At 42.0% G+C, this 10,119-nt stretch overlaps 1 non-coding gene across 1 annotated transcript; it reads right to left on the bottom strand.

Moving 5' to 3' along the window:
• Positions 1–73, bottom strand: TRNAM-CAU (transfer RNA methionine (anticodon CAU)). Its single transcript has one exon. It is a non-coding gene; the product is annotated as a tRNA-Met (tRNA).
• Between the last annotated feature and the right edge of the window lie 10,046 nt (positions 74–10,119).

Genomic DNA, 10,119 nt, shown 5'->3' with positions numbered 1-10,119 from the left:
AGCTGTGAGCAGGAATCGAACCTACGACCTTCGAATAATGCGTTCGATGCTCTAACCACTGAGCTATCACAGCGGCCGTCCCTCCATCCACTTTTTTGGGGGGTTTATATGTGAATTTAGAAGTAGGAGTGACAGTCAGCGCCATCTATAAGCCAAACAACGAGTGTGAAAACACTCTTATTCGCATGTTTTGGCGTCACGTAGCACGTGAACTTATTATGAGCGGGCAGCTGAATAATTGTCCCTCTTATACAACCTAAACACACCAAATCTGCCAGTACGAGACCTTCGTTCAATAAAATAAGGGAGAGAAGTGTATACCTAAGGGCTCGTATTTCCGTGGTTTAACACAATATTAATGAGATATAACAGACAGTAATGCCAAGGAATGTACAGGGGAAGTTATTAGAACCAATCGATTGTAAATAAGAAGAAAGAAGAAAGAAAAGTGGATGAAAAAATTACCAGCTGTGAGCAGGAATTGCACCTACGACCTTCGAATAACGCGTTCGATGCTCTAACCACTGAGCTATCACAGCGGCCGTCCCTCCATCCACTTTTTTGGGGGTTTTTATGTGAATTTAGAAGTAGGAGTGACAGTCAGCGCCATCTATAAGCCAAACAACGAGTGTGAAAACACTCTTATTCGCATGTTTTGGCGTCCCGTAGCACGTGAACTTATTATGAGCGGGCAGCTGATTAATTGTCCCTCCTATACAACCTAAACACACCAAGTCTGCCAGTACGAGACCCTCCTTCAATGAAATAAGGGAGAGAAGTGTATACCTAAGGGCGCGTATTTCCGTGGTTTAACACAATATTAATGAGCTATAACAGACAGTAATGCCAAGGAATATACAGGGGAAGTTATTAGAACCAATGGAATGTAAATAAGAAGAAAGAAGAAAGAAAAGTGGATGAAAAAATTACCAGCTGTGAGCAGGAATCGAACCTACGACCTTCGAATAACGCGTTCGATGCTCTAACCACTGAGCTATCCAGCGGCTGTCCCTCCATCTACTTTTTTTGGGTTTATATGTGAATTTAGAAGTAGGAGTGACAGTCAGCGCCATCTATAACCCAAACAACGAGTGTGAAAACACTCTTATTCGCATGTTTGGGCGTCACGTAGCACGTGAACTTATTATGAGCGGGCAGCTGATTAATTGTCCCTCTTATACAACCTAAACACACCAAGCCTGCCAGTACGAGACCCTCGTTCAATGAAATAAGGTAGAGAAGTGTATACCTAAGGGCTCGTATTTCCGTGGTTTAACACAATATTAATGTGATATAACAGAAAGTAATGCCAAGGAATGTACAGGGGAAGTTATTAGAACCAATGGAATGTAAATAAGAAGAAAGAAGAAAGAAAAGTGGATGAAAAATTTACCAGCTGTGAGCAGGAATTGAACCTACGACCTTCGAATAACGCGTTCGATGCTCTAACCACTGAGCTATCACAGCGGCCGTCCCTCCATCCACTTTTTTTGGGGGGGTTTATATGTGAATTTAGAAGTAGGAGTGACAGTCAGCGCCATCTATAAGCCAAACAACGAGTGTGAAAACACTCTTATTCGCATGTTTTGGCGTCACGTAGCACGTTAACTTATTATGAGCGGGCAGCTGATTAATTGTCCCTCTTATACAACCTAAACACACCAAACCTGCCAGTACGAGACCCTCGTTCAATGAAATAAGGGAGAGAAGTGTACACCTAAGGGCTCGTATTTCCGTGGTTTAACACAATATTAATGTGATATAACAGACAGTAATGCCAAGGAATGTACAGGGGAAGTTATTAGAACCAATGGAATGTAAATAAGAAGAAAGAAGAAAGAAAAGTGGATGAAAAATTTACCAGCTGTGAGCAGCAATTGAACCTACGACCTTCGAATAACGCGTTCGATGCTCTAACCACTGAGCTATCACAGCGGCCGTCCCTCCATCCACTTTTTTGGGGGTTTATATGTGAATTTAGAAGTAGGAGTGACAGTCAGCGCCATCTATAAGCCAAACAACGAGTGTGAAAACACTCTTATTCGCATGTTTTGGCGTCACGTAGCACGTGAACTTATTATGAGCGGGCAGCTGATTAATTGTCCCTCTTATACAACCTAAACACACCAAGTCTGCCAGTACAAGACACTCGTTCAATGAAATAAGGGAGAGAAGTGTATACCTAAGGGCTCGTATTTCCGTGGTTTAACACAATATTAATGAGATATAACAGACAGTAATGCCAAGGAATGTACAGGGGAAGTTATTAGAACCAATGGAATGTAAATAAGAAGAAAGAAGAAAGAAAAGTGGATGAAAAAATTACCAGCTGTGAGCGGAAATCGAACCTACGACCTTCGAATAACGCGTTCGATGCTCTAACCACTGAGCTATCACAGCGGCCGTCCCTCCATCCACTTTTTTGGGGGGTTTATATGTGAATTTAGAAGTAGGAGTGACAGTCAGCGCCATCTATAAGCCAAACAACGAGTGTGAAAACACTCTTATTCGCATGTTTTGGCGTCACGTAGCACGTGAACTTATTATGAGCGGGCAGCTGATTAATTGTCCCTCTTATACAACCTAAACACACCAAGTCTGCCAGTACAAGACACTCGTTCAATGAAATAAGGGAGAGAAGTGTATACCTAAGGGCTCGTATTTCCGTGGTTTAACACAATATTAATGAGATATAACAGACAGTAATGCCAAGGAATGTACAGGGGAAGTTATTAGAACCAATGGAATGTAAATAAGAAGAAAGAAGAAAGAAAAGTGGATGAAAAAATTACCAGCTGTGAGCGGAAATCGAACCTACGACCTTCGAATAACGCGTTCGATGCTGTAACCACTGAGCTATCACAGCAGCCGTCCCTCCATCCACTTTTTTGGGGGGTTGTTATGTGAATTTAGAAGTAGGAGTGACAGTCAGCGCCATCTATAAGCCAAACAACGAGTGTGAAAACACTCATATTCGCATGTTTTGGCGTCACGTAGCACGTGAACCTATTATGAGCGGGCAGCTGAATAATTGTCCCTCTTATACAACCTAAACACACCAAGTCTGCCATTACGAGACCTTCGTTCAATAAAATAAGGGAGAGAAGTGTATACCTAAGGGCTCGTATTTCCGTGGTTTAACACAATATTAATGAGATATAACAGACAGTAATGCCAAGGAATGTACAGGGGAAGTTATTAGAATCAATGTAATGTAAATAAGAAGAAAGAAGAAAGAAAAGTTGATGAAAAAATTACAAGCTGTGAGCAGGAATCGAATCTTCGACCTTCGAATAACGCGTTCGATGCTATAAACCACTGAGCTATCGCAGCGGCCGTCCCTCCATCCACTTTTTTGGAGGGGGCTTATATGTGAATTTAGAAGTAGGAGTGACAGTCAGCGCCATCTATAAGCCAAAGAACGAGTGTGAAAACACTCTTATTCGCATGTTTTGGCGTCACGTAGCACGTTAACTTATTAAGAGCAGGCAGCTGATTAATTGTCCCTCTTATACAACCTAAACACACCAAGTCTGCCAGTACGAGACCCTCGTTCAATGAAATAAGGGAGAGAAGTGTATACCTAAGGGCTCGTATTTCCGTGGTTTAACACAATATTAATGAGATATAACAGACAGTAATGCCAAGGAATGTACAGGGGAAGTTATTAGAACCAATGGAATGTAAATAAGAAGAAAGAAGAAAGAAAAGTGGATGAAAAAATTACCAGCTGTGAGCAGGAATCGAACCTACGACCTTTGAATAACGCGTTCGATGCTCTAACCACTGAGCTATCACAGCGGCCGTCCCTCCATCCACTTTTTTGGGGGTTTATATGTGAATTTAGAAGTAGGAGTGACAGTCAGCGCCATCTATAAGCCAAACTACGAGTGTGAAAACACTCTTATTCGCATGTTTTGGCGTCACGTAGCACGTGAACTTATTATGAGCGGGCAGCTGATTGATTGTCCCTCTTATACAACCTAAACACACCAAGTCTGCCAGAACGAGACCCTCGTTCAATGAAATAAGGGAGAGAAGTGCATACCTATGGGCTCGTATTTCCGTGGTTTAACACAATATTAATCAGATATAACAGACAGTAATGCCAAGGAATGTACAGGGGAAGTTATTAGAACCAATGGAATGTAAATAGGAAGAAAGAAGAAAGAAAAGTGGATAAAAAAATTACCAGCTGTGAGCAGGAATCGAACCTACGACCTTCGAATAACGCGTTCGATGCTCTAACCACTGAGCTATCACAGCGGCCGTCCCTCCATCCACTTTTTTTGGGGGGTTTATATGTGAATTTAGAAGTAGGAGTGACAGTCAGCGCCATCTATAAGCCAAACAACGAGTGTGAAAACACTCTTATTCGCATGTTTTGGCGTCACGTAGCACGTGAACTTATTATGAGTGGGCAGCTGAATAATTGTCCCTCTTATACAACCTAAACACACCAAGTCTGCCCGTACGAGACCCTCGTTCAATGAAATAAGGGAGAGAAGTGTATACCTAAGGGCTCGTATTTCCGTGGTTTAACACAATATTAATGAGATATAACAGACAGGAATACCAAGGAATGTACAGGGGAAGTTATTAGAACCAATGGAATCACAGCGGCCGTCCCTCCATCCACTTTTTTTGGGGTTTATATGTGAATTTAGAAGTAGGAGTGACAGTCAGCGCCATCTATAAGCCAAACAACGAGTGTGAAAACACTCTTTTTCGCATGTTTTGGCGTCACGTAGCACGTGAACTTATCATGAGCGGGCAGCTGATTCATTGTCCCTCTTATACAACCTAAACACACCAAGTCTGCCAGTACGAGATCCTCGTTCAATGAAATAAGGGAGAGAAGTGTATACCTAAGGGCTCGTATTTCCGTGGTTTAACACAATTTTAATGAGATATAACAAACAGTAATGCCAAGGAATGTACAGGGGAAGTTATTAGAACCAATGGAATGTAAATAAGAAGAAAGAACAAAGAAAAGTGAATGAAAACATTACCAGCTGTGAGCAGGAATCGAACCTACGACCTTCGAATAACGCGTTCGATGCTCTAACCACTGAGCTATCACAGCGGCCGTCCCTCCATCCACTTTTTTTGGGGTTTATATGTGAATTTAGAAGTAGGAGTGACAGTCAGCGCCATCTATAAGCCAAACAACGAGTGTGAAAACACTCTTATTCGCATGTTTTGGCGTCACGTAGCACGTGAATTTATTATGAGCGGGCAGCTGATTAATTGTCTCTCTTATACAACCTAAACACACCAAGTCTGCCAGTACGAGACCCTCGTTCAATGAAAAAAGGGAGAGAAGTGTATACCTAAGGGCTCGTATTTCCGTGGTTTAACACAATATTAATGAGATATAACAGACAGTAATGCCAAGGAATGTACAGGGGAAGTTATTAGAACCAATGGAATGTAAATAAAAAGAAAGAAGAAAGAAAAGTGGATGAAAAAATTACCAGCTGTGAGCAGGAATCGAACCCACGACCTTCGAATAACGCGTTCGATGCTCTAACCACTGAGCTATCACAGCGGCCGTCCCTCCATCCACTTTTTTGGGGGTTTATATGTGAATTTAGAAGTAGGAGTGACCGTCAGTGCCATCTATAAGCCAAACAACGATTGTGAAAACACTCTTATTCGCATGTTTTGGCGTCACGTAGCACGTGAACTTATTATGAGAGGGCAGCTGATTAATTGTCCCTCTTATACAACCTAAACACACCAAGTCTGCCAGTACGAGACCCTCGTTCAATGAAATAAGGGAGAGAAGTGTATACCTAAGGGCTCGTATTTCCGTGGTTTAACACAATATTACTGAGATATAACAGACAGTAATGCCAAGGAATGTACAGGGGAAGTTATTAGAACCAATGGAATGTAAATAAGGAGAAAGAAGAAAGAAAAGTGGATGAAAAAATTACCAGCTGTGAGCAGGAATCGAACCTACGACCTTCGAATAACGCGTTCGATGCTCTAACCACTGAGCTATCACAGCGGCCGTCCCTCCATCCACTTTTTTTGGGGTTTATATGTGAATTTAGAAGTAGGAGTGACAGTCAGCGCCATCTATAAGCCAAACAACGAGTGTGAAAACACTCTTATTCGCATGTTTTGGAGTCACGTAGCACGTGAACTTATTAGGAGCGGGCAGCTGATTAATTGTCCCTCTTATACAACCTAAACACACCAAGTCTGCCAGTACGAGACCCTCGTTCAATGAATTAAGGGAGAGAAGTGTATACCTAAGGGCTCGTATTTCCGTGGTTTAACACAATATTACTGAGATATAACAGACAGTAATGCCAAGGAATGTACAGGGGAAGTTATTAGAACCAATGGAATGTAAATAAGGAGAAAGAAGAAAGAAAAGTGGATGAAAAAATTACCAGCTGTGAGCAGGAATTGAACCTACGACCTTCAAATAACGCGTTCGATGCTCTAACCACTGAGCTATCACAGCGGCCGTCCCTCCACCCACTTTTTTGGGGGGGTTTATATGTGAATTTAGAAGTAGGAGTGACAGTCAGCGCCATCTATAAGCCAAACAACGAGTGGGAAAACACTCTTATTCGCATGTTTTGGCGTCACGTAGCACGTGAACTTATTATGAGCGGGCAGCTTATTAATTGTCCCTCTTATACAACCTAAACACACCAAGTCTGCCAGTACGAGACCCTCGTTCAATGAAATAAGGGAGAGAAGTGTATACCTAAGGGCTCGTATTTCCGTGGTTTAACACAATTTTGATGAGATATAACAAACAGTAATGCCAAGGAATGTACAGGGGAAGTTATTAGAACCAATGGAATGTAAATAAGAAAAAAGAAGAAAGAAAAGTGGATGAAAAAATTACCAGCTGTGAGCAGGAATCGAACCTACGACCTTCGAATAACGCGTTCGATGCTCTAACCACTGAGCTATCACAGCGGCCGTCCCTCCATCCACTTTTTTGGGGTTTATATGTGAATTTAGAAGTAGGAGTGACAGTCAGTGCCATCTATAAGCCAAACAACGAGTGTGAAAACACTCTTATTCGCATGTTTTGGTGTCACGTAGCACGTGAACTTATTATGAGCGGGCAGCTGATTAATTGTCCCTCTTATACAACCTAAACACACCAAGTCTGCCAGTACGAGACCCTTGTTCAATGAAATAAGGGAGAGAAGTGTATACCTAAGGGCTCGTATTTCCGTGGTTTAACACAATATAACTGAGATATAACAGACAGTAATGCCAAGGAATGTACAGGGGAAGATATTAGAACCAATGGAATGTAAATAAGAAGAAAGAACAAAGAAAAGTGGATGAAAACATTACCAGCTGTGAGCAGGAATCGAACCTACGACCTTCGAATAACGCGTTCGATGCTCTAACCACTGAGCTATCACAGCGGCCGTCCCTCTATCCACTTTTTTTGGGGTTTATATGTGAATTTAGAAGTAGGAGTGACAGTCAGCGCCATCTATAAGCCAAACAACGAGTGTGAAAACACTCTTATTCGCATGTTTTGGAGTCACGTAGCACGTGAACTTATTAGGAGCGGGCAGCTGATTAATTGTCCCTCTTATACAACCTAAACACGCCAAGTCTGCCAGTACGAGACCCTCGTTCAATGAATTGAGGGAGAGAAGTGTATACCTAAGGGCTCGTATTTCCGTGGTTTAACACAATATTAATGAGATATAACAGACAGTAATGCCAAGGAATGTACAGGGGAAGTTATTAGAACCAATGGAATGTAAATAAGAAGAAAGGAGAAAGAAAAGTGGATGAAAAAATTACCAGCTGTGAGCAGGAATCGAACCTACGACCTTCGAATAACGCGTTCGATGCTCTAACCACGGAGCTATCACAGCGGCCGTCCCTCCATCCACTTTTTTGGGGGTTTATATGTGAATTTAGAAGTAGGAGTGACAGTCAGTGCCATCTATAAGCCAAACAACGAGTGTGAAAACACTCTTATTCGAGTGTTTTGGCGTCACGTAGCACGTAAACTTATTATGAGCGGGCAGCTGATCAATTGTCCCTCTTATACAACCTAAACACACCAAGTCTGCCAGTACGAGACCCTCGTTCAATGAAATAAGGGAGAGAAGTGTATACCTAAAGGCTCGTCTTTCCGTGGTTTAACACAATATTACTGAGATATAACAGACAGTAATGCCAAGGAATGTACAGGGGAAGTTATTAGAACCAATGGAATGTTAATAAGGAGAAAGAAGAAAGAAAAGTGGATGAAAAAATTACCAGCTGTGAGCAGGAATCGAACCTACGACCTTCAAATAACTTGTTCGATGCTCTAACCACTGAGCTATCACAGCGGCCGTCCCTCCATCTCCTTTTTTAGGGGTCTATATGTGAATTTAGAAGTAGGAGTGACAGTCAGCGCCATCTATAAGCCAAACAACGAGTGTGAAAACACTCTTATTCGCATGTTTTGGCGTCACGTAGCACGTGAATTTATTATGAGCGGGACGCTGATTAATTGTCCCTCTTATACAACCTAAACACACCAAGTCTGCCAGTACGAGACCCTCGTTCAATGAAAAAAGGGAGAGAAGTGTATACCTAAGGGCTCGTATTTCCGTGGTTTAACACAATATTAATGAGATATAACAGACAGTAATGCCAAGGAATGTACAAGGGAAGTTATTAGAACCAATGGAATGTAAATAAGAAGAAAGAAGAAAGAAAAGTGGATGAAAAAATTACCAGCTGTGAGCAGGAATCGAACCTACGACCTTCGAATAACGCGTTCGATGCTCTAACCACTGAGCTATCACAGCGGCCGTCCCTCCATCCACTTTTTTGGGGGTTTATATGTGAATTTAGAAGTAGGAGTGACAGTCAGTGCCATCTATAAGCCAAACAACGATTGTGAAAACACTCTTATTCGCATGTTTTGGCGTCACGTAGCACGTGAACTTATTATGAGCGGGCAGCTGATTAATTGTCCCTCTTATACAACCTAAACACACCAAGTCTGCCAGTACGAGACCCTCGTTCAATGAAATAAGGGAGAGAAGTGTATACCTAAGGGCCGTTATTTCCGTGGTTTAACACAATATTACTGAGATATAACAGACAGTAATGCCAAGGAATGTACAGAGGAAGTTATTAGAACCAATGGAATGTAAATAAGGAGAAAGAAGAAAGAAAAGTGGATGAAAAAATTACCAGCTGTGAGCAGGAATCGAACCTACGACCTTCGAATAACGCGTTCGATGCTCTAACCACTGAGCTATCACAGCGGCCGTCCCTCCATCCACTTTTTTGGGGTTTATACGTGAATTTAGAAGTAGGAGTGACAGTCAGCGCCATCTATAAGCCAAACAACGAGTGTGAAAACACTCTTACTCGCATGTTTTGGCGTCACGTAGCACGTAAACTTATTATGAGCGGGCAGCTAATCAATTGTCCCTCTTATACAACCTAAACACACCAAGTCTGCCAGTACGAGACCCTCGTTCAATGAAATAAGGGCGAGAAGTGTATACCTAAGGGCTCGTCTTTCCGTGGTTTAACACAATATTACTGAGATATAACAGACAGTAATGCCAAGGAATGTACAGGGGAAGTTATTAGAACCAATGGAATGTAAATAAGGAGAAAGAAGAAAGAAAAGTGGATGAAAAAATTACCAGCTGTGAGCAGGAATTGAACCTACGACCTTCAAATAACGCGTTCGATGCTCTAACCACTGAGCTATCACAGCGGCCGTCCCTCCACCCACTTTTTTGGGGGGGTTTATATGTGAATTTAGAAGTAGGAGTGACAGTCAGCGCCATCTATAAGCCAAACAACGAGTGGGAAAACACTCTTATTCGCATGTTTTGGCGTCACGTAGCACGTGAACTTATTATGAGCGGGCAGCTTATTAATTGTCCCTCTTATACAACCTAAACACACCAAGTCTGCCAGTACGAGACCCTCGTTCAATGAAATAAGGGAGAGAAGTGTATACCTAAGGGCTCGTCTTTCCGTGGTTTAACACAATATTACTGAGATATAACAGACAGTAATGCCAAGGAATGTACAGGGGAAGTTATTAGAACCAATCGAATGTAAATAGGAAGAAAGAAGAAAGAAAAGTGGATA

The sequence above is a fragment of the Rhipicephalus microplus genome, chromosome 8 (genome assembly GCF_043290135.1).
Source record: "Rhipicephalus microplus isolate Deutch F79 chromosome 8, USDA_Rmic, whole genome shotgun sequence".
In the NCBI taxonomy this organism is placed as follows: Eukaryota; Metazoa; Arthropoda; class Arachnida; order Ixodida; family Ixodidae; genus Rhipicephalus; species Rhipicephalus microplus.
The sequence above is the reverse complement of the archived record's forward strand: the minus strand, read 5'-3'. Positions and strand labels throughout refer to the sequence as shown.